The sequence below is a fragment of the Capsicum annuum genome, unplaced genomic scaffold (assembly GCF_002878395.1).
Source record: "Capsicum annuum cultivar UCD-10X-F1 unplaced genomic scaffold, UCD10Xv1.1 ctg995, whole genome shotgun sequence".
NCBI lineage: Eukaryota > Viridiplantae > Streptophyta > Magnoliopsida > Solanales > Solanaceae > Capsicum > Capsicum annuum.
Genome location: NW_025896043.1, coordinates 43,277 through 65,422, shown reverse-complemented (window position 1 = coordinate 65,422; position 22,146 = coordinate 43,277).

Below are 22,146 nucleotides of genomic sequence, written 5' to 3'. Positions count from 1 at the left end.
TATGGTGGATTTTAATGTAATTCTAGACTATTTATCCCACTATCATGTGATCATGGATTGTTTTGCGAAGATCGTTACCTTAGCCATGCCCGACATACCCCCGATCGTGTACCAGGGAGTTTTTAGCCATGATCCAATGGGGATTATTTCTTATATGTATGCTAGGAGACTTATTTTGAGGGGTTGTAAGTCTTATCTCCCTTATGTTTGTGATGTTAGTATGGAGAGTCTGTCGCTTGACACACCTGACATACCTCCTACTGATGAGATTGAGTTTGTTATTGATCTTGTGCCTAGCAACCGACCTATTTTTATGGTACCTTATCATATGGATTTTGTTGAGATAAGGATCTGAATTCTTAATTTTAGGATCTTCTTTGTAAGGGTTTTATTAAACTGAGTATGTCTGCTTTGGGAGATCCTATGTTGTTTGTGAGAAAGAAAGATAGCTCCATGCAGATATGAATTTATTATAGGAAACTTAATAAGGTGACAATGAAGAACCATTATCCTATGCATCACATTGATGACTTATCTGACCAACTTTAGGGTACAATGGTGTTTTCTAAGATTGATTTGAGGTCAGCTACCATCAGTTGAGTATTTGGGCTGAGGATATCTTTAAGACAACCTTTATGACCTGTTATGGTCACTATGAGTTCTTTGTGATGTCTTTTAGGTCGACTAATGCCCCAACTACATTTGTGGATCTAATGAACTGATTATTTAGGCCTTACCTAGATTCCTTTGTGATTATGTTCATCTAGGACATCCTTTTGTATTTAAGGAGTTGAGAGATACATGCAAAATATTTGAGGGTTGTACTCTAGACTTTGAGAGATCATTTTCTTTTCACCAAATTCTCTAAGTATGAGTTTTGGCTTGAGATTGTGATATTCCTTGGGCATGTGGTATCTAAGGAAGTGATTTTGGTAGACACAGTAAAGATTGATTCCATTCGTTATTAGGCTAAGCCTACATCTCCAAATAAGGTTCATAGATTTAATGGCTTGGCCTATTATTTTAGATGATTCATCAATGGTTTTGCTACTATTTCAGCACCTATGACTAGATAAACTCAGAACGAGGTTCATTTTCAATGGTTCGAGGAGTGAGAGTCTAGCTTTGGAAAGCCCAAGAAGTTTCTTACTTCAGCTCATATTTTGTCTCTTCTTCACATGTATTATGATGCTTTTGACATTATTTTGGGTTGTGTTTTAAAGCAGCAGGGTCGTGTTATCATATATGCTTTGAGGAAACTCAAGGTGCATGAGCGCAGTTACCCCACTCATGATTTGGAGTTAGTGATAGAAGTTTTCATACTTAACATTTGGCAGCATTATCTTTATGGTGTGCATTGTGAGATTTTCATAGATCATCACAGTCTTCAGTTTCTTATGATCCAAGACGAGCCTAATGCTAGACAATGTAGATGGATAAAGTGTCTTAAGGATTATAATATCTCTATTTTGTATCATTTGAGCTAGGCAAGTTTGGTGGTAGATGCTTTGAGTCAAAAGTAGTGAGTATGAGAAGTTTGGCTTGTATTTCAATTTCTCAGAGGCAGTTGGCATGGGAAAATTAGTCCTTAGCCAACTTGATGGTACGATAGGATATTTCAGACATTAGGAGGATTCTTGCTAGTGTTGAGGCTAAATTCTCACTATTGGAGCAGATTCGGGATCGTCATCTTGAGAATAGAAGAATTTTCATTATCCGTAATTAGGTGTTCAATAGTGAGTCCAAAAGGGATACCATATATTTTAAGGGTGTCTTGGGATTTGATAACTGCATTTGTGTTTTGAGGGTTGATGACTTGATCAGTCTATTTTGCATGAGGCTCACAGTTGTAGATGCTTTATTCATTGGGGTGCAACCAAGATGTATAGAGATTTGAGAAAACATTATTGGTGGAGTGGTATAAAGAGAGATGTGGTAGACTTTGTAGCTCGTTACCTATATTGTCAGCAGGTAAATACCGAGCTTTAGCGACCAGGTGGTTTGATTTAGAGGCTACCCATTCCCTAGTGAAAATGGAAGAGAACTACTATGGACTTTGTTAGTGGTTTTCCTTGTTCTTCCCATATTCTGATGGTATTTGGGTTGTTTTGGATTGGTTGACCAAGTCAGCATATTTCATTCTTGTTCAGATGTCCTTTAATGATGAGAGGTTGGCTCATATCTATGTTAGTGAGATAGTTTGTTTGCATGGTGTGCTTATATCTATCATTTCAAATCGGGGTTCAATATTACTTCTAGATTTTGGAGAGCTTTTTAGAAGGAGTTGGGTACTCAGGTGGACCTTATTACAGTCTTCCACTCACAAATTGATGGCCAGTCAAAGCGGAGTCTTTAGGTTTTTGAGGATATTCTCTGACCATGTGTTATGGATTTAGGAGGTTAGTGGGAGCAACACTTGGCCTTGGTAGAGTTTGCATAAAATAACAAATATCATTCAAGTATTGAAAAGGAGCCTTTTAAGGCTTTATATGGTAGGCAATGTCGTTTCTCGATTGGATGGTTTGAGACTTTCGAGATTAGACCCAGTGGTAATGATTTTCTTTAGGAGTTGTTGGATAGAGTAAGGGCGATTCATGACAAGTTAACAGCATCTCAAACTAGGCAGAAGGCTTATATAAATCATAGGATTCATGCTTTGAGATTTGGAGTTGGTGATCAGTTATTTCTCTGTGTGTCGCCTATAAAGGATATGATGAGGTTTGAGAAAAAGGGAAAGCTCAGAGCCCAATATAATGGACTATTCGAGATTCTTTTCATTATTAATGAGGTGGATTATGAGTTAGCCTTACCTTCAGATTTTCATAGTTGTCCATCCATTTATTTATGTCTCCATGTAATACAAGCAAAATGAGTGTCAACGCTTTTGATCATATAACTCTAGTTCGACAAAAGGAGGTCAAAGACACAATCACATTAAGGCTTCAAGAATTTTCTTGGAAGACCTTCTTTAAGCTCCCAATCAAACAATGTCATATAAAGAAGATAACCGGGAGCCGAGGAACGCTATGGCATAAGGAATAAAGAGAGCCTTTGTGGTTTATTTCTAAAATAGTCACTGGACTATTTGTGTAATAGGTTATTTGTGCAGAGGTAAATACTATAAATAGGTGCCTTAGATATTCCATTTTCTTAGACTTTGATGAACTATGAATGATTGCTCCTTTATGAGTGAGTGGCAAGCTTGGATTAGCTTGTGTTGATCTTTCATTTAGAAACGTTGGTTTCTTGAGAATCCAATTCCATTGTGGTCTTTGTAAGAGCTAGGTGCTTGTAGGTAATAAATAAGGGAGGTCTTTGGGTTTGATAAACCCTTTGGTTGCCTTTTTGTTGTCTTCTACTTTATTGTTCTTTTATTTTTGAATCTTATTTTAGTTTTTTTTCGTACTTTATTTTCATGTCATTTAGTACCTGTAATACCACGAGAATCCCAACCAATAGTAGAACCATGATTCAAGCACATGAAAAATAAATTATAGTGATTTGGTAGTTTTATGATCAAGTCAGATGTATATTAAGGCCTCAAATATGTCCTAGCGATTAGACGAATCAAAACATCCCTTACCGATTGAATTCTTGTGAAGGATATTCTCATAGTCAACTTCAAACAAGCATATTTTTTGTTATACTAAGAATTTTTGAGATCATAACCCACCAACAAATATATAATTTAATTATCTTTTCAACGATACATATTTCGCCAAAATCTGGTATCGGAGTAAAAACTTATGAACATTTTACTGAGCTATCCGAGCTGCCCAGGAGCGACGGGCAAGCTGACGAACCATCAAGTCAGCAGCGGACAGTCGCTTTGGCCATTGAAACTGAGGTAGTAAGGCCATTATATGGCCTAAAACGGATGGTTGGACTGACGGTTAGTCACCAGAGTGACGGTCCATCACCCAGACCATCAATTTTGTTAGAAACAGTGTTGAAACAACATTTTAAAGGGCTTTTGGGGTCTTTTTCCACCCTTTTAACCCCTAATTACATCGAATCAAAGCACATAAATCCTCATTCATCCATAACATCAAAATTAGGGTTTCTTTTAAGATCAAAACCCAAGAATAAGATTCAAACCCTTCTCCAAGAAAATTCAAGAATCAAAACATCACCATTCAAGAACCTTCAAGAAAAGTTAACCTCCTTCAAGATTCAAGCTTTTGAGGTATTTAAAGTGTTGATTCATGGGTTTTTTTCACCCATGAAGCTCAAGAATCCAATTTTTAAACTCACGAATTGTGATTTCCATGTCGTGGGTTGATTTTAATTACGTTGATGTGGTTGTATAAATCCCAAGTTGGACTCTTTATGTACTTTTCATGAAATTATGCTAGTATGTGGGTTGGAAAATTTTAAATAGATTTAATTAAATTAACCATGATATATGAACTAGTGTATATACCTAAGCCTAAGGTTATGCATGCAATGTGTTTGATAAAATGCCCAAAGAACAAGAATCATGCTTTAGGACTCAATTATGACCAAATTGATGAACCCATGCTTTACCCTTATGTTCAAAATGACTTCCAGGTTATTATTATTCATTGAAATTGTTTGATGGATTGTTCATGAGATTAGCCTAATAAATTATGACTTGTTTATATGCTTTCCTATTCATGTACCATAATCTGATAATCAAGTGCCTCATGAAATTCCCCAATAAATGTATTTTGGATTGTTGATTATGGTCGTGAGTCCAGGAAGTATCATTTCTTGTCATTTTTATGCTATCAAGACCTGGGGGTACTTTTACTCAAAAATTTAGCTGTGTTCCTAAAGCTAGTGTCATGTTTTCAAGATACTCTCAGTCAAGCCATGTTCAGTAGAATTCAGTCAGTCTCATAATTTAGGAAAACTCAGTAATCTCAGTCAGTTATCTGATCTCAGTAATATTCTCTCAGTTAATGGAACTCAGTCCAGTTAGTTTAGTATAACTAATTAAGTGTCTAATCATATGGCAGTAGGATTCAACACCGAGTGAGCCGAAGGATGGGAACTCACTTACGAGTAGACGGTATGATTCTTAGAAGCAATCCTTGTGCTTCAGAACTACATAGCCAGCATAGGTTCAGAGATCTAACCTGTTAGATAAGGGTTGATGAGTTGGCTTAACCTGTTAGATGAGGGTCCCACCATTCTCCTTGGAGTACCTATTAAATGAGGGATCACTCACAGTTTATCCTTACCAGTGCCATGGTATTGACACCCTTCTAATTGGGGTTACGGATTGGACCCCAACTCGGCTATAATGGTTTATTTGGGGCATGTCGGTTAGATGACTACTTCCCACAATTACATTCTCAGTCTCAGTAATAAAACTCAGATAGTTCTTTAAAATTTAGGACTGTCAGATACAATCACCCAGTTCAGTATAGAACTCAGCTAGTTTCATCAGCAATAGGTCTATCAGACAGTCATTCAGATAATAGTATATCAAATATACGAAACTTATGTTATCAGTATTCAGATTTAATGATGTCATGATCTCAGTCACAGTTCACGTATTCATGTATGTATGCTCACATTCATGTTATTCAGTCAGTTAGCATAATTCATGCATGTAAACCCCTTGCATTCAGCCTACCTCACTTGCATACTAGTATATTCAATTGTACTAACGCATTTGCACTATGGTGTTTTATACCATAGATTCAGAAGCATGAGCTCCAGAGCATCCTTAGTAGATCAGCCATTCAGCAGACAGAGTAGCAGTGATCCCTCATCATTCGAGGATATTATTATTTGACTATTTCATTCTTTCAGTACTTAGTTTATTTTAGTAGTTGGAGTTAGTTGGGGACATGTCCCATCCACTTCTTATTCAGACAGTTTAGAGGCTTTCAGACTAGTATATTCAGACAGTTATTTCAGTTGTTTTGGTATTGAAATATGATATCTACAGATGTTATATTTTATTAGATTTTTGAACCTTATGGCCTTTTAACCTTTTATTCCTCATTTATACATTATGTTATGCAGTGCTCAGTTATAAATATCCGTCATGGATTAGCTTGTGGTCCTTTGGGGTTATGAGCACCGTGTGGTATTCTGGGTACCAGATTCAGGGTGTTACAAACTTGGTATTAGAGCCTAAGGATCATCAGTGTCCTAGAAAGTCTAAAAAACCGAATCTAGTAGAATCTTATGCATAGGTGTGTTGCGCGCCACATTTATGTACAAGAGGCTATAAGATGTTTTAGGAACAGTTTCCATTCTTTAAGTATTCATGTCGTGCCAGTGAGCATTAGCTCAAATCTAACTCTCTGTTTAATCCATTTCTCTCTTTCATTTATAGATTATGCCTCCCAAAAAGGCTAACGAAAGGAGAATCAAGAATCAGTCAGCACCACAACCCATCCAGGAAGATTCCCTAGACGAGCATGTCGTTCATGGTGAATTCAGAACTGACTTCCTTACTTTATCTTACACAATAGTAGCTCAGAGTAATAACAGGTTGTTATCCCACCTAGGCATATGATTCACGCCCAACAAAGTGAGGTAGGGAAATGTAGGGAGAAAGAAAGAAAGAGAGAAAATAAAAGAGCTAGAACAAGTAGCTTCAATTTTAATCAGTCTAAGTCAGAGGTTGGGAACTGTTCTTAGTTCCACCCAAAGTCCTCATTTCCAACTCCACCCCCAGTCAGTGTCCCAGCACCTAAGTTCAGAAATAGTAACAGTAATAAGGCGTCAGGCTCTAAGTCTCAGGGAAGTGTAGCATTTGCCCGAACTAATCCTCTTTGTCAGACTTGTGGTTAGAACCACAAGGGTATTTGCAGAGCTGGCAGTGAGGTGTGTTTTAGATATGGCAAGCTCAGCCACAGAGTTAGAGATTGTCCCCAGTCAGGATTTCAGGGTCAGCAGAACCATTCCTTGTTTAGTCCAATTTCCTGAATCAGCAGGGTGCCACTTCCAGCGCAACTAGTAGGCAGCTCCCAAACTGTCTCTAAGCTCTTCATTCCTGACAAGATCAGGAAATTTCACATGATATGGTCACCAATATGTTAAAGATCTTTTATTTTCATATTTACGCTTTGCTAGATCAGGGAGTTTCTTTTTGTCTTTTGTTACTCCTTATATAGCATTTTATTTCAGAGTCAGTCCTTAAATTCTAGGAAAGGCCTTCTCAGTCTCTACCTTAGTAGGTAAATTCATCATAGCCCAACGGGTATACAGGAACTGTCCGATGATGGTATCTCAGAAGGTCACTACAGCAGACTTAGTTGAATTAGAGATGACTAATTTTAATGTTATTCTCGGTATGGAGTGGCTTTATTCCTGCCATGCCACAGCCGACTGCAGAAATAGAGTTGTTTAGTTTCAGTTTCGAATGGACCTGTCCTTGAGTGGAAGGGTAGTATTTCAATATTCAGAGGTGAGCTTATTTCCTACCTACGGGCTAGGAAAATGATATCTAAGGGATGTGTCTATAATGTTGTTCAAGTTAAGGACTCTAGTTCTGAAACTCCAGTCTTAAGTCAGTTTCAGTTGAGAGTGAATATTCAGATATCTTTCCCAAAGATCTTCTCGGAGTTCCTCCAAAGAGGGAAATAGACTTCGACTTTGACCTGTTTTCAGATACTTAGCCCATATCTATTCCTCTATATAGAATGGTATCAGAATAACTCAGCAAATGTGATATTTCAAAAATAACTTTTAGAACTCAGTATGGTTATTTCGAATTCTTAGTCATGTCCTTTGGTCTTACCAATCCCCCAACAGCTTTCATGGACTCGATGAATTGTGTATTCAACCAGTACTTGGACATATTCGACATAGTCTATATAGATGACATTCTTGTCTACTCCCGAAGTGAGTCTGATCATGCAAACCATCTCAAAAAGTGTTACAGATCCTCAAAACCCATCAGTTATCATAATATCTATTCATGTAATTCATATCATCTATATGATTATCACTCATATTCGTGCACCTTAGTGAGAATCATGTACGCTCACAATTCCTAGTATAAGGAGTTCCAGTTCACTCCATGTTACGAATCATGTCCCATGAGTACAGAGACTTCAGACTCAAGTAATGCAGGTCATACTTTACAGTATGCTCAGCACACATGACTCATGCTCTATTTTGAATGATCATCCAAACTCAGATTATGTCACGTATAACCTCAGTTTAGATCACTTGGTCAAATCTATGGTGTTGATGCTCTCTCCCTCAGGCCTCAGTTACAGCATCTATTCATTAATCAATATTCAGTAAAGGACTCAGATAGTCCTACAGAACCATGGCTTTCAGCTATCAGTTACTTATCCACCAGAATTCAGTATCTGTCTAAACCTCAGTTATCAGTATACAACTATAAGAAATCAATATTTAGTTCCAATATAAGTCCATTTGAAGTCTTAGTTATAGTGTCAGCTACAGTTCAGTAATCAGATCAGTAACTCAGTCCAGATCCAGGTTTGCTTGACCATAGCATATGGTTATTAGCTATTCAGTTATTAGTATTTCAGTACCTCGGTTTACAGAATGTTTTTGAATCATGTTATATGATTGGTCTTGCATCCTTAAGATAATATAGTTTTCACTCATTCATGCTTAGTTATCTTATGTTACCCAGTCAATTATTGCCTTCTATGTATAATGCTCTATAGTTTCAGTCCAGTTATTTAGACTTAGTACAGTTCAGTCTTACCTGCCTAGTATTCAGCTATCAGCCATGCAGTTAATCAGATAAGTTAGTATGTTTATGTATTCATGCTCAGTACCCATGTGAATATTTTCAGTAATATCAAGTAAAGTGTTCTACTAAGGCAGAGAGTATAGTGGAAGGAGTATTCGAGGGATATGTCTAAGCTTAAAAATTTTAGATACAGTGCATAAGGCTTATTCACTCTATATTAGATGATGTTTCATAGGCATTGCCTCCTAGTATAAGAATCCCAGCCATGCGGTGATCCCCTATTCAGATGTCTTACTCAGACCAGGCCAAGATTTCCTCTCTCCCTACAGTCACTATAACACTATAGAAAGAGTGTTATAGAAATACTCCAGTCGAGTATAAGTTTTTAGTATAAGTTAGTTCGCAAAGCCATCGATTCAGTTTAGCAGTCAGACAAATAAGTTTGTATAGTGTGGATTCCTATTTTTCCATCTAGTCATACTATCCGAAGTCTCATGAATGTAACTATTCAAAGACGGATCAACCAGGTAGTTGCGTGTCCAGCTTAGTTCATGTATCATGCCTTAGTTTCAAAATCCAGATATTCAGTCACAATTTAGTTCGTAGTTGCCTTGCGCATCACCTCAGTTTCCTCATAGCTAAAAAAAAAGAGAAAATCAGCCCAACATTCTTCAAGGGACATAGTGTCCCAAGGGGGAGATACACTATAATCCCCTGAACTTTCATGACATAAACATGCCACTCTCTCTTTACATAACGAACCCATTTTGGAGTAGTAGGTACCCATAGGTTGACCCTCTATCTCCAATCTTAGTCGTAAGTCATGTACTCAATGGCTTAGTTTAGTTTACGATAGTTAGTCCATGTCACACATTACAGACTTAGTCATGTTCTTATGTTCCTATTCATGCGTGTTCAGTAAAGGATCTTGAGTTGAGATCAAATAAAATATAGTATTTTGAAAATCTCTCCCATGAAGGAAGTGAAGAGATTCGGGAAGATGGGAAAACTCAGTCCCCGATATATCGGTCCTTTCAAAATTCTCAGTCGCTTAGGCAAAGTAACTTATGAGCTCGAATTGCCTTCAGATCTAGGTTCAGTTTATCCAGTCTTTCATGTCCCCTTGCTAAAGAAGTGCATAGGTGATCTAGCAGTTGTAGTCCTAGTTGAGGGTGTAGATATTAAGAACAGTCTCTGGTATGAAAAAATTCCAGTTGAAATTCTGGACTATCAGATTCGCAGACTGAGGAACAAAGAAGTCCCTCGAGTTAAAGTTCTTTGGCGGAATCGTCCATTGAGGGAGCAACTTGGGAAGTAGAAGTAGATATACAGACCAAGTATCCTCACCTCTTCTCTACTAATTCAGACCCAGCCTAAGTTAATAGCATTCCTTAAGTTTATTCAGCTTATATTTCAAATTTCAGTTACAAACTATGCTCAGTTTTCATTTCAAACTCGGTATCTTTACCCTTACATGTTCAGTCGCTTGTTCATGAGTCAGTTTAGTCATGTATACACGCGTCAGATATGTGTGATCATAAGTACTCTCAGTCATGTATTCATGTATCAGCTTAGTCATAAAACCATGCATCAGATATGCATAATCAGCATGAATCTCAGTAATGTCAGTTATATAGACATGTTTCAAATGTTCATGTCCTTTAAGTAAGTTTAGTCTATCAGAAATCTCAGCTTAGTCAGTCCCATTCGAGGATGAATGTTCCGAAGGGGTAGATAATGTAATACTCTGAGAATCCCAACCGATAGTAGAACTGATCTTGGTTGTATTTATACGCCTAAGCACAATAAATTTATCCATATTTTAGCTATGTTTAGAAAACAAAGTGCCTAGTTTCTTATGTTTTTACTCTACTTCTATGTAATTGAGATAACCAATGTGATTAGCATGATTTCAGGTATAATGAGGTAGATGAAGACATTATGGGACTATGGAATGTAGATAGCATATGACACAAAAGAGAGTAGCAAACTGGACCAAATATGGCATCTAGAAACTATGTCCAAGAAGAAAATTATGAGAGAAAAGATTATTAAAAGGCTTAATGCTGAATTTTTGTTCATTATTCATTATTCTGTATTAGTTGTTAAAGAGGGAGAGTGCGGCTTAGCTTGAGGAGAGGGAGAAATGTTTCTTCTCTCTTACTTTCACTATTCGCACACCAAGATTGTCTTCTAATTTTTGGTATGATGAATATATTTATGATGATTTAAGTTTTATTAATGAGTAGCTAAGTTTATTAGTTAGGGTTTTGGAAACCTTGTAGCATACAATCTATCACTCTGGGTTTTGAATTCATTATGCATTGATTAGTTTACATCATACTCTCTTCACTTATCTTGAATTCTCGTGGTTGCAAACATAGAGGATATGCCTTAAAACACAACTTATTTGAAAGAAAGGTTGATGTTTGGAAAGGGGATTAGTGACAAGAAAATAGGATTACCAACCCCTATTTCATAAGTTAATGACTTAGCAGGATTAACTACTTGGAGATTTCGTATTATTTTTGGTAAACGCTTTTGATTCGAGAGAACTAAAGTGAATTAGTCCTTGATGGTTGAGAAACACTTGGATTATGTTATTAAATCTAATACATTTCACTGTAAACACAATACATGTATGAATTCGTAAAGCCCATAGTTAGAAAGTATTGAAAATTATAAGGTGGACATAACCCTAACTTGCTATTTCTCTAAATTTGAATACTACTACACATATTTCTTCTCGTTAAACTGAAACCATTAATTTGTGAATTGAACAAAACCCCTCTATTTATTTTACGGAAATGAACGATTAAAAGTCAATTAATCTACATACAACTTAATTATCACCATATTCCCTGTGGGATATGACCCCAACCTAGTTGGGTTATATATTTGACAACGACCACTTACTCTCTAGTAAGAGAGGTGTAATTTGGGCATATCAAGAACCATGATTCAAGCTCATGAGAAATAAATTATAGTTATTTGGGAGTTTTATGATTAATTTATATGTATATTAAGGCCTCAAATATGTCCTAGCTATTAGACAAATCAAAACATCCCTTACCGATTGAAATCTTGAGAAGGATATTGTAATAATCAACTTCAAACAAGTATATCTTTTGTTATACTATGAATTTTTAATATCATGACCCACAAACATATATATAATTGAATTATCTTTCCAACTATACCAATTTTTCCAAAATCCGTTATCGGAGTAAAAGGTTATAGCCGTTTTACTGAGAGCTATCCGAGCTGCCTAGGAGTGACAGGCAAGATGATGGACCGTTAAGTCAGCGATGGACCATCACTTTGGCCATTGTAACTGAGGTAGTAAGTCCATTTTTTGGATCAAAACTGACAGTTGGAGTGACGGTCAGTCACCAGAGTGATTGTCCATCACCCAGACCATCAATTTTTTCTGAAACAGTGCTGAAATAATGTTTTAAAGGGCTTTTTGGGTATTTTTCCACCCTTTTAACCCCTAATTACATCAAATCAAAGAACATAACTCCTCGTTCATCAATAACATCAAAATTAGGTTCTTTCAAGATCAAAATCCAAGAACAAGATTCAAACCCTTCTCCAAGAAAACTCAAGAATTAAAATGTCACCTTTCAAGAACCTTCAAGAAAAGTTAACCTCTTTCAACATTCAAGCTTTTGAGGTATGTAAAGTGTTGATTCATGGGTTTCATTCACCCTTGAAAAACAAGAATTACATTTTTTAAACTCATGAATTGTGATTTCTATGTGGTGGGTTGATTTTAATTATGTTGATGTGGTTGTATGAAACCCAAGTTTGAGTCTTTATGTACTTTTCATAAAATTATGCTAGTATGTGTGTTGGAAATTTTTAAATGGAGTTGATTAAAGTAGCCATGATGTATGAACTAGTGTATATCCCTAAGCCTAAGGTTATGCATACAATGTGTTTGATAAGACGCCCAAAGAACAAGAACCATGCTTTAGGACTCAATTATGACCTAATTGATGAACCCATGCTTTACCCTTATGTTCAAAATGACTTCCATGTTATTGTTATGCAAAGAAATTGTTTGATGGATTTTTCATGAGATTAACCTTTGAAATTATGACATATTTAAATGGTTTTCTATTCATGTACCAATCCATGATAATCAAGTGTCTCATGAAATTCTCCAATGATTGTATTATGGATTGTTGATTATGGTCGTGAGTCCAGGAAGTGCCATGTCTTGTCGGTTTTATGCAATCGAGTCTAGGGGTTACTTGTACCCGATAATTTAGTTGTGTGCCTAGAGCCAGTATCATGTTTTCAAGATACACTCAGTCAAGACACATTCAGCAGAATTCATTCAGTCTCAAGACTCAGGAAAACTCAGTCAGTTAACAGATCGCAGTAATATTTTGTCAGTCAATGAAACTCAGTAAACTCAGTCCAGTCAATTCAATATAATTAATTCAGTGTCTAATCAGATGGTAGTAGTATTCAGCACTGAGTGATCCCAAGAATGGGAACTCACCTGCGAGTAGAGGGTGTGATTCTTAGAAGCAATCGTTGCACTCCACAACTATATAGCCAGTGTAGGCTGAGACATCTAACCTATTAGATGAGGGTTGATGAGGTGGATTAACCTGTTATATGAGGGTCCCACCATTCTACTTAGAGTACCTGTTAGATGAGGGATCACTCAGAGCTTATCCTTACCAGTGATGCGGTATTGACACCCATCCAATTGGGGTTACAGATTGGATCTCAACTCAGCTATAATGCTTTATTTGGGGTATGTCGGTTAGATGACTACTTCCCACAGTTTTAGTATCAGTGTCAGTCTCAGTAATAGAACTCAGATAGTTTTACAAAATTTAGGTCTGGCAGATACAGTCACCTATTTTAGTATGGAACTCATCTAGTTCTATCAATAACAATACTGTCAGACACAGTCAATCAAATAATATTATATTAGATATATGAAACTTATATTATCAGTATTCAAATTCAGTGATGTCATGATCTTAGTCATAGTTCACGTATTCATAATATATTCTCATGTTCATGTTATTCAGTTAGTTAGTATTGTTCATGCATATAAACCGCTTGCATTCAGCCTACGTTACTTGCATTACATTCAATCGTACTAACGTATTTGTGTGATGGTTTTTTATGCCATAGATTCAGAAGCACGAGCTCCAGAGCATCCTTAATAAATCAGTCATTCAGCAGACAGACTATCAGTGAGTCCTAATTATTCAAGGATATTATTATTTGACTATTTTATTCTTCCATTACTTAGTTTATTTCAGCAGTTGGAGTTAGTTGGGGATATGTCCCATCAACTCCTTATTCAGACAGTTTAGAGGTTTTCAAACTAGCATGTTCAAATAGTTATTTCTGTTGTTTTGGTATTGATAAATCGTATCTCTAGATGTTATGTTTTATTAGATTTTTGAACCTTATGGCCTTTTAACCTTTTATTCCATAATTTTACAGTATGTATTGTAGGCTTAGTTATAGATATCAGCCATGGGTTAGCTTGGGGTCCTTCGGGATCATAAGCTCTGTGTCACATTCCAGGTACCAGATTTGGGGCGTTACAAACTTAGTATCAGAGCTTAAGGATCAACAGTTTCCTAGGAAGTCTGAAAGCCACATCTAGTAGAGTTTTGTGTATGGGTGTGTTGCATGCCATATTTATGTACAAGAGGCTATAAGATATTTTAGGAACTATTTCCCTTTTTTCAGTATTTATATCATGCCAGTGAGCATTAGCTCAAATCTAACTCTCAATCTAATCCATTTCTCCCTTTCATTTATAGATCATGTCTCCCAAAAGGGCTATAAAAGGAGAATCGGGAATCAGTCAGCACCACAGCTCATCTAGGAAAATTCCCTAGATGAGGATGCCGTTCATGGAGAATTCAGAACTGACTCCCTTACTTTATCTTACTCAATAGTAGCTTAGAGAAATCAGCAAATTGTTTTCCCACCTAGGAAAATAATTCATACCTGGAAGAGTGAGGTGGGGAAACATAGGGAGAAAAAAAAGAAAGAGATAAAATAAGAGAGCTAGAACCGGTAGCTTTAATTTCAATCAGCGTAAGTCATAGGGTGGGAATCGTTCTCAGTTCTGCCCAAAGTCCTCAGTTCCAACTCCAACCCTATTTAGTGTCTTAGCACCTAAGTTTAGAAATGGTGATAGTGATAGGGCGCTAGGCTCTAAGTCTCAGGGCAGTGTAGCATTTACCTGAACTAATTCTCTTTGCCAGACTTGTGGTAAGAACCATAAGGGTATTTGCTGAGCTGGCAGTGAGGTATGTTTTGGATGTGGCAAGACCAACCAAAGATTTAGAGATTGTCTCCAGCCAGGATTCCAAGTTCATTATACCCGTTCCTCAGTTTAGTCTGGTCGTCCAAATCAGTAGGGTGCCACTTCCAATGCAACCAGTAGGCAGCGCCCAAACTGACTCTATGCTCTTCAGTCCCGACAAAATCATAAAAATTCTCCAGATATGGTCACTGGTAAGTTAAAGATCTTTCATTTGTATATTTATTCTTTGCTAGATTCAGGAGTTTTTTTGGTCTTTTGTTACTCCTTATATAACAGTTGATTTCAGAGTCAGTTCTTATATTCTAGAAGAGCCCTTCTCAGTCTCTACCCCAGTGTGTAAATCCATCAAAGCTCGATTGTTATACAACAATTATTCAGTGATAGTATCTCAGAAGGTCACTTCAGCAGACTTAGTCGAATTAGAGAAAACTAATTTTGATGTCATTGTTGGTATGAAGTGGCTTTATTTCTGCCATGCCACAGTTGACTGTAGAAATAGAGTTGTCCAGTTTCAGTTTTGAATGGACCTATCCTTGAGTAGAAAGGTAGAATTTCATCATTCAGAGGTCAGCTTGTTTCCTACCTACGGGCTAGGAAAATGATATCTAAGGGATGTGTCTATCATCTTGTTCGAGTTAAGGACTCTAGTTTCAAAATTCCCAATCTTTAGTCAGTTCCAGTTGAGAGTGAATATTCAAATGTCTTTCCCAAAGATCTTCTTGGAGTTCCTCTTAAGAGGGAAATAGACTTTCGCTCAGTGAATGTTATATTCCAAAAATTGCTTTCAAAACTCGGTATGGTCATTTTGAATTGTTAGTCATGTCCTTTGGTCTTATCAATTCCCCAACAGCTTTCATGGACTCGATGAACCGTGTATTCAACCAGTACTTCGACATATTCATCATAGTCTTCATAGATGACATTCTTGTCTACTCCTGCAGTGAGCATGATCATGCAGACCATCTCAGAAAAGTATTACAGACCCTCAAAACCCATTAATTTTCATGTTATCTATTCATGTCCTACATGTCAGTTATATGATCATTTCTTATATTCATGCACGTTAGTGAGAATCATGTACGCTCATAGTTCCTAGTATAAGGAGTTCCAGTTCACTCCATGTTATGAATAATGTCCCATGAGTACAGAGACTTCAGACTCAAGTAATGCGTCTCATGAATCATGCACTCAAGTCATGCTTTACAGTATGCTCAGCCCACATGACTCATGCTCCACTTCAAATAATCAGTCAAACTCAGATTATGTCATGTATACCCTCAGTTTAGATCCCTCGGTGAAATATATGGTGTTGATTCTCTATCCCACGGGTCTCAATTATAACATTAATTCAGTAATCAATATTTAGTAAAGGATTCAAATAGTCCTGCAGAACCATGGCTTTCAGCTATCAGTTACTTAGCAACCAGAATTCAGTATCTGTCTAAACCTTACTAATTGGTATTAGGCTATAGGAACCCAATATTTAGTTCCAGTATAAGTCTAGTTGCAGTCTTAGTTATACAGTTAGCTCTAATTCAGTAATCACATCAGTAACTCAGTCCAGATCCAGGTTTGCCTGACCATAGCATATGGTTATTAGCTATTCAGTTATTAGTATTTCAGTACCTCGGTTTACAGAATGTTTTTGAATCATGTTATATGATTGGTCTTGCATCCTTAAGATAATATAGTTTTCACTCATTCATGCTTAGTTATCTTATGTTACCCAGTCAATCATTGCCTTCTATGTATAATGCTCTATAGTTTCAGTCCAGTTATTTAGACTTAGTACAGTTCAGTCTTACCTGCCTAGTATTCAGCTATCAGCCATGCAGTTAATCAGATAAGTTAGTATGTTTATGTATTTGTGCTCAGTACCCATGTGAATATTTTCAGTAATATCAAGTAAAGTGTTCTACTAAGGCAGAGAGTATAGTGGAAGGAGTATTCGAGGGATATGTCTAAGCCTAAAAATTTTAGATACAGTGCATAAGGCTTATTCACTCTATATTAGATGATGTTTCATAGGCATTGCCTCCTAGTATAAGAATCCCAGCCATGTGGTGATCCCCTATTCAGACCAGGCTAAGATTTTCTGTCTCCCTACAGTCACTAGAACGCTATAGAAAGAGTTTCATAGAAATACTCCAGTCATGTATAATTTTTCAGTATGAGTTAGTCCGCAAAGCCATCGATTCAGTTTAGTAGTCAGACAAATAAGTTCATATGGTATGGCTACCCATTTTTCCATCTAGTCGCGCTATCCGAAGTCTCATGAATGTAACTATTCAAAGATGGATCAACCAGGTAGTTGTGTGTCCAGCCCAATTCATGTATCATGCCTTATTTTCAGAATCTAGATATTCAGTCATGATTTAGTTCGTAGTTTCCATGTGCATCACCTTAGTTTCCTCATAGCTAAAAAAGGGGAAAATCAGCCCAACATTCTTCAAAGGACATAGTGTCCCAAGGGGGAGATACACTATAATCCTTCGAACTTTCATGACATAAATATGCCACTCTTTCTTTATGTAAAAAAATCTAATTTGGAGTAGTGGGTACCCATAGGTTGACCCTCAATCTCCAATCTCAGTCGTAAGCCATGTACTCAATAGCTCAGTTCAGTTTATGATAGTCAGTCCATGTCATACATTACAGACTTAGTCATGCTCTTATGTTCCTATTCATGCATGTTCAGTAAAGGATCTTAAGTTAAGATCAAATAAAATTTATTATTTTGAAAATCTCTCCTATGAAGGGAGTGAAGAGATTCGGCAAGAAGGGAAAACTCAGTCCCCGATATGTCGGTCCCTTCAAAATTCTCAGTCGTTTAGGAAAAGTAGCTTATGAGCTCGATTTGTCTTTAGATATAGGTTCAGTTTATCCAGTCTTTTATGTCCCCTTTCTAAAGAAGCGCATAGGTGATCCAGCAGTTGTAGTCCCAGTTGAAGGCGTAGATATTCAGAACAGACTCTGGTATGAGAAAATTCCAGTTGAAATTCTCGACTACCAGATTCGCAGACTGAGGAACAAAGAAGTCCCTCTAGTTAATGTTATTTGGTAGAATCAGTCCATTGAGGGAGATACTTGGGAAGTAGAAGCAGATATATGGACAAAGTATCCTTACCTCTTCTCCACTAATTCACACCCAACCCAATGTAATAGCTTTCCTTAAGTTCATCTAGCTTATGGTTCAAATTTCAATTACAAACTATGCTCAATTTTCGTTTCAAACTTGGTATCTTTACCCTTAAATGTTCATTTGCATGTTCATGAGTCAGTTCAGTCTTTTATTCACATATCATATATGCATGATCAACTTATTAGTACTCTCAGTCATGTATTCATGTATCAACTCAGTCATAAAATAATGCATCAGATATATATGATCAGCATGAATCTCAGTAATGCCAATTAAATAGACATGTTTTAGATGTTCACTTCCTTTAAGTAAGTTTTTTCTATCAGAAATCTCAGCTTAGTCAGCCCCATTTGAGGATGAATGTTTCGAAGGGGGAGATATTGTAATACTTCAAGAATCCCAACCGAAAGTAGAACCATGTTTCAAGCTCATGAGGAATAAATTATAGTGATTTGGTAGTTTTATGATCAATTTAGATGTTTATTAAGGCCTCAAATACATACTAGCTATTAGATGAATCAAAATATCCCTTACCGATTGAATTCTTGAGAAGGATATTGTCATAGTCAACTTCAAACAAGCATATATTTTGTTATACTATGAATTTTTGAGATCATGACCCACCAACAGAAATATAATTTAATTATCTTTCCAACTATACAAATTTTTCCAAAATTCGGCATCGGAGTAAAAAGTTATGGCCGTTTTACTTTTCGAGCTGCCCAGGAGCGACGGGCAAGTTGAAGGACCGTCAAGACAGCGACGGGCAAGATGATATACCATCAAGTCAGCGATGGATCATTATTTTGGCCATTACAACTGAGGTAGTAAGGCTATTTTCTGGCCCAAAACTGACGGTTAGAGTGACGGTCAGTCACCAAAGTGATGATCGTCACCCAGACCGTCAATTTTGTCCAACATAGCACTAAAACAATGTTTTAAAGGGATTTTTAGGTCTTTTCCCACCCTTTTTAACCCCCAATTACATCAAATCAAAGCACATAACTCCTCATTCATCCATAACATCAAAACTAGGGTTTCTTTCAAGATCAAAACCATAGAACAAGATTCAAACCCTTCTCCAAGAAATCTCAAGAATCAAAACATCACCATTCAAAAACCTTCAAGAAAAGTTAACCTCCTTAAAGATTTAATTTTTTGAGGTATGTAAAGTGTTGATTCATGGGTTTGTTTCACCCATGAAGCTCAAGAATCCCATTTTTAAACTCATGAATTGTGATTTCCATGTGGTGGGTTGATTTTAATTATGTTGATGTGGTTGTATGAATCCTAAGTTGGAGTTATTATGTACTTTTCATGAAATTATGCTAGTATGTGGGTTGGAAATTTTTAAATGGAGTTGATTAAAGTAACCATAATGTATGAACTAGAGTATATGCCTAAGCTTAAGGTTATGCATGCAATGTGTTTGATAAAATGCCCAAAGAACAAGAATCATCCTTTAGGACTCAATTATGACCAAATTGATGAACCCATGCTTTACCCTTATGTTTAAAATGACTTTCATGTTATTGTTATGCATTGAAATTGTTTGATGGTTTGTTCATCAGATTAGTCTATGAAATTATGAAATGTTTATATGCTTTCCTATTCATGTACCAAACCGTGATAATCAAGTGCCTCATAAAATTCCCTAATGATTGTATTATGATTGTTGATTATGGTCGTGAGTCTAGGAAGTGTCATGTCTTGTCAGTTTTATAATATCGAGTCCTGAGGGTACTTGTACCTGATAATTTAGTTGTGTGCCTAGAGCCAGTGTCATATTTTCAAGATACTCTCAGTCAATCCATGTTCAGTAGAATTCAATCAATCTCATGATTTAGGAAAAATTAGTAATCTTAGTTAGTTATCAGATGTTAGTAATATTCTGTCAGTTAATAAAACTCAGTAAACTTGGTCTAGTCAATTTTGTATAATTAATTCAATGTCTAATAAGATGGCAGTAGGATTCAGTACTGAGTGAGCCTAAGGATGGGAACTCACTTATGAGTAGAAGGTGTGATTCTTAGAAGTAATCCTTGCGCTCTAGAACTACGTAGCTAGTATGGGTTGAGATATCCAACCTATTAGATGGGGGTTGATAAGGTGGCTTAACCTGTTATATGAGGGTCCCACCATTCTCCTTAGAGTACCTGTTAGATGAGGGATCACTCAGAGCTTGTCCTTACTAGTGGTGCAGTATTAACACCCTTCCAATTGGGGTTATAGATTGGACCCTAACTCAGCCATAATGCTTTATTTGAGGCATGTTGTTTAGATGACTACTTCCTATAGTTACAGTGTCAGTATCAGTCTCAGTAATAGAACTCAGATAGTTCTATAGAATTCAGGACTATCAGATACAGTCACCAAATTCAGTACAGAACTCAACTAGTTCCATCAGCAATAGGAATGTCAGACATAGTCATTCAGATAATAGAATATTAGATATATAAAAATTATGTTATCAGTATTCAGATTTAGTGATGTCATGATCTCTGTCACAGTTCACGTATTCATGCATGTATTCTCATATTTTTGTTATTTAGTCAGTTTGTATTATTCATGCATATAAACCCCTTGCATTCAGCCTACCTTATTTTCATACCAGTATATTCAATCGTACCGATGCATTTGTGCTATTGTGTTTTATATCATAGGTTCAGAAGCACGAGCTTCAGAGCATTCTTAGTAGATTAGTTGTTCAACAGACAAACTAGCAGTGAGTCCTCATCATTTGAGGATGTTATTATTTGACTATTTCATTCTTTCAAAACTTATTTTATTTCAGTAGTTGGAGTTAGTTGGGGATATGTCCCATCAACTCCTTATTCAGACAGTTTAGAGGCTTTCAGACTAGCATGTTCAAACAGTTATTTTAGTTGTTTTGGTATTGATATACCATATCTCCAGATGTTATGTTTTTTCAAATTTTTGAACCTTATGGCCTTTTAACCTTTTATTCTACATTTATATAGTATGTTATGCAGTGCCCAGTTACAGATATTAGTCATGGGTTAGCTTGTGGTCCTTTGGGGTCATGAGCATCATGTGGTATTTCGAGTACCAGATTCAGGGTGTTACAGTACCAGAGTCAAGCTTGGTTTCATTCCTCTGAAGTCTATCTTAGGTCTAGTCGTCTTAGAAAATTAAAAATCATAATTTGTTTTTAATATTTATATTTTTGGTCTTAGGTCAAATTTTGAGTTTTTGATCTCTATGTTTTCTTTTGTTTCTAGTGTTAAAATTGTGTTATGTAACACTATACGAGTCTATAAACCAAATTTAAGTCAAATCGGAGCTTATTTGAGTGTTCTATCCTTGTTGAAAGCTTGAGTTGAAGAAGTTTGAAGTGAATTTAAAATTTGAAGAATTTGAGAAAAATAATGTTTGAAATGTGTTTATAATGTTGAAAAGTGTCTAGGTTTAAAATTTCAACTCATTCAGAGCCAAGGAGAATAAGTTAGAAAAGTGGGTGTTCTTGGTGAAATTGTTATCTTCAAGTTGGAAAATTCAGCAAAATCAGATATTTGATCCAAAAAGAAGGAGTAAAAAGTGTGAAAAGGTGTTTGTACTACAACATCTACAAATACTCCAAGAGAAAGATTACACAAAGGACATCATGAAGGGCATTTTTGGCTATTTAGCAAGCAATGGGGGGCCAACTTATGCACAAGGTGCGTTGGAGGTACTATAGTAGATGCAATGCAACTCAGACCAGTAACCATACCATACCACATACAAGAAAAATGGGCGTCAGTGCTTTTGATAACACAACTCGAGGCTGACACAATGAGGTCTAAGCCATGAATACCCTAAGGATTCATGAATGTGCTTGGAGGACCTTCTTTGAGCTCCCAATTAAACAACATCATATTTGGAAGATAGCATGGAGCCTAAGAATGCCATGGCAGAAAGAATAAAGAGAGGCCTTGTGGGTTGTTTCCAAAATAGCTACTTCTAGGTTACTTTTGTAATAGGTTATTTATGCAAAGGCAAATACTATAAATAGGTGACTTA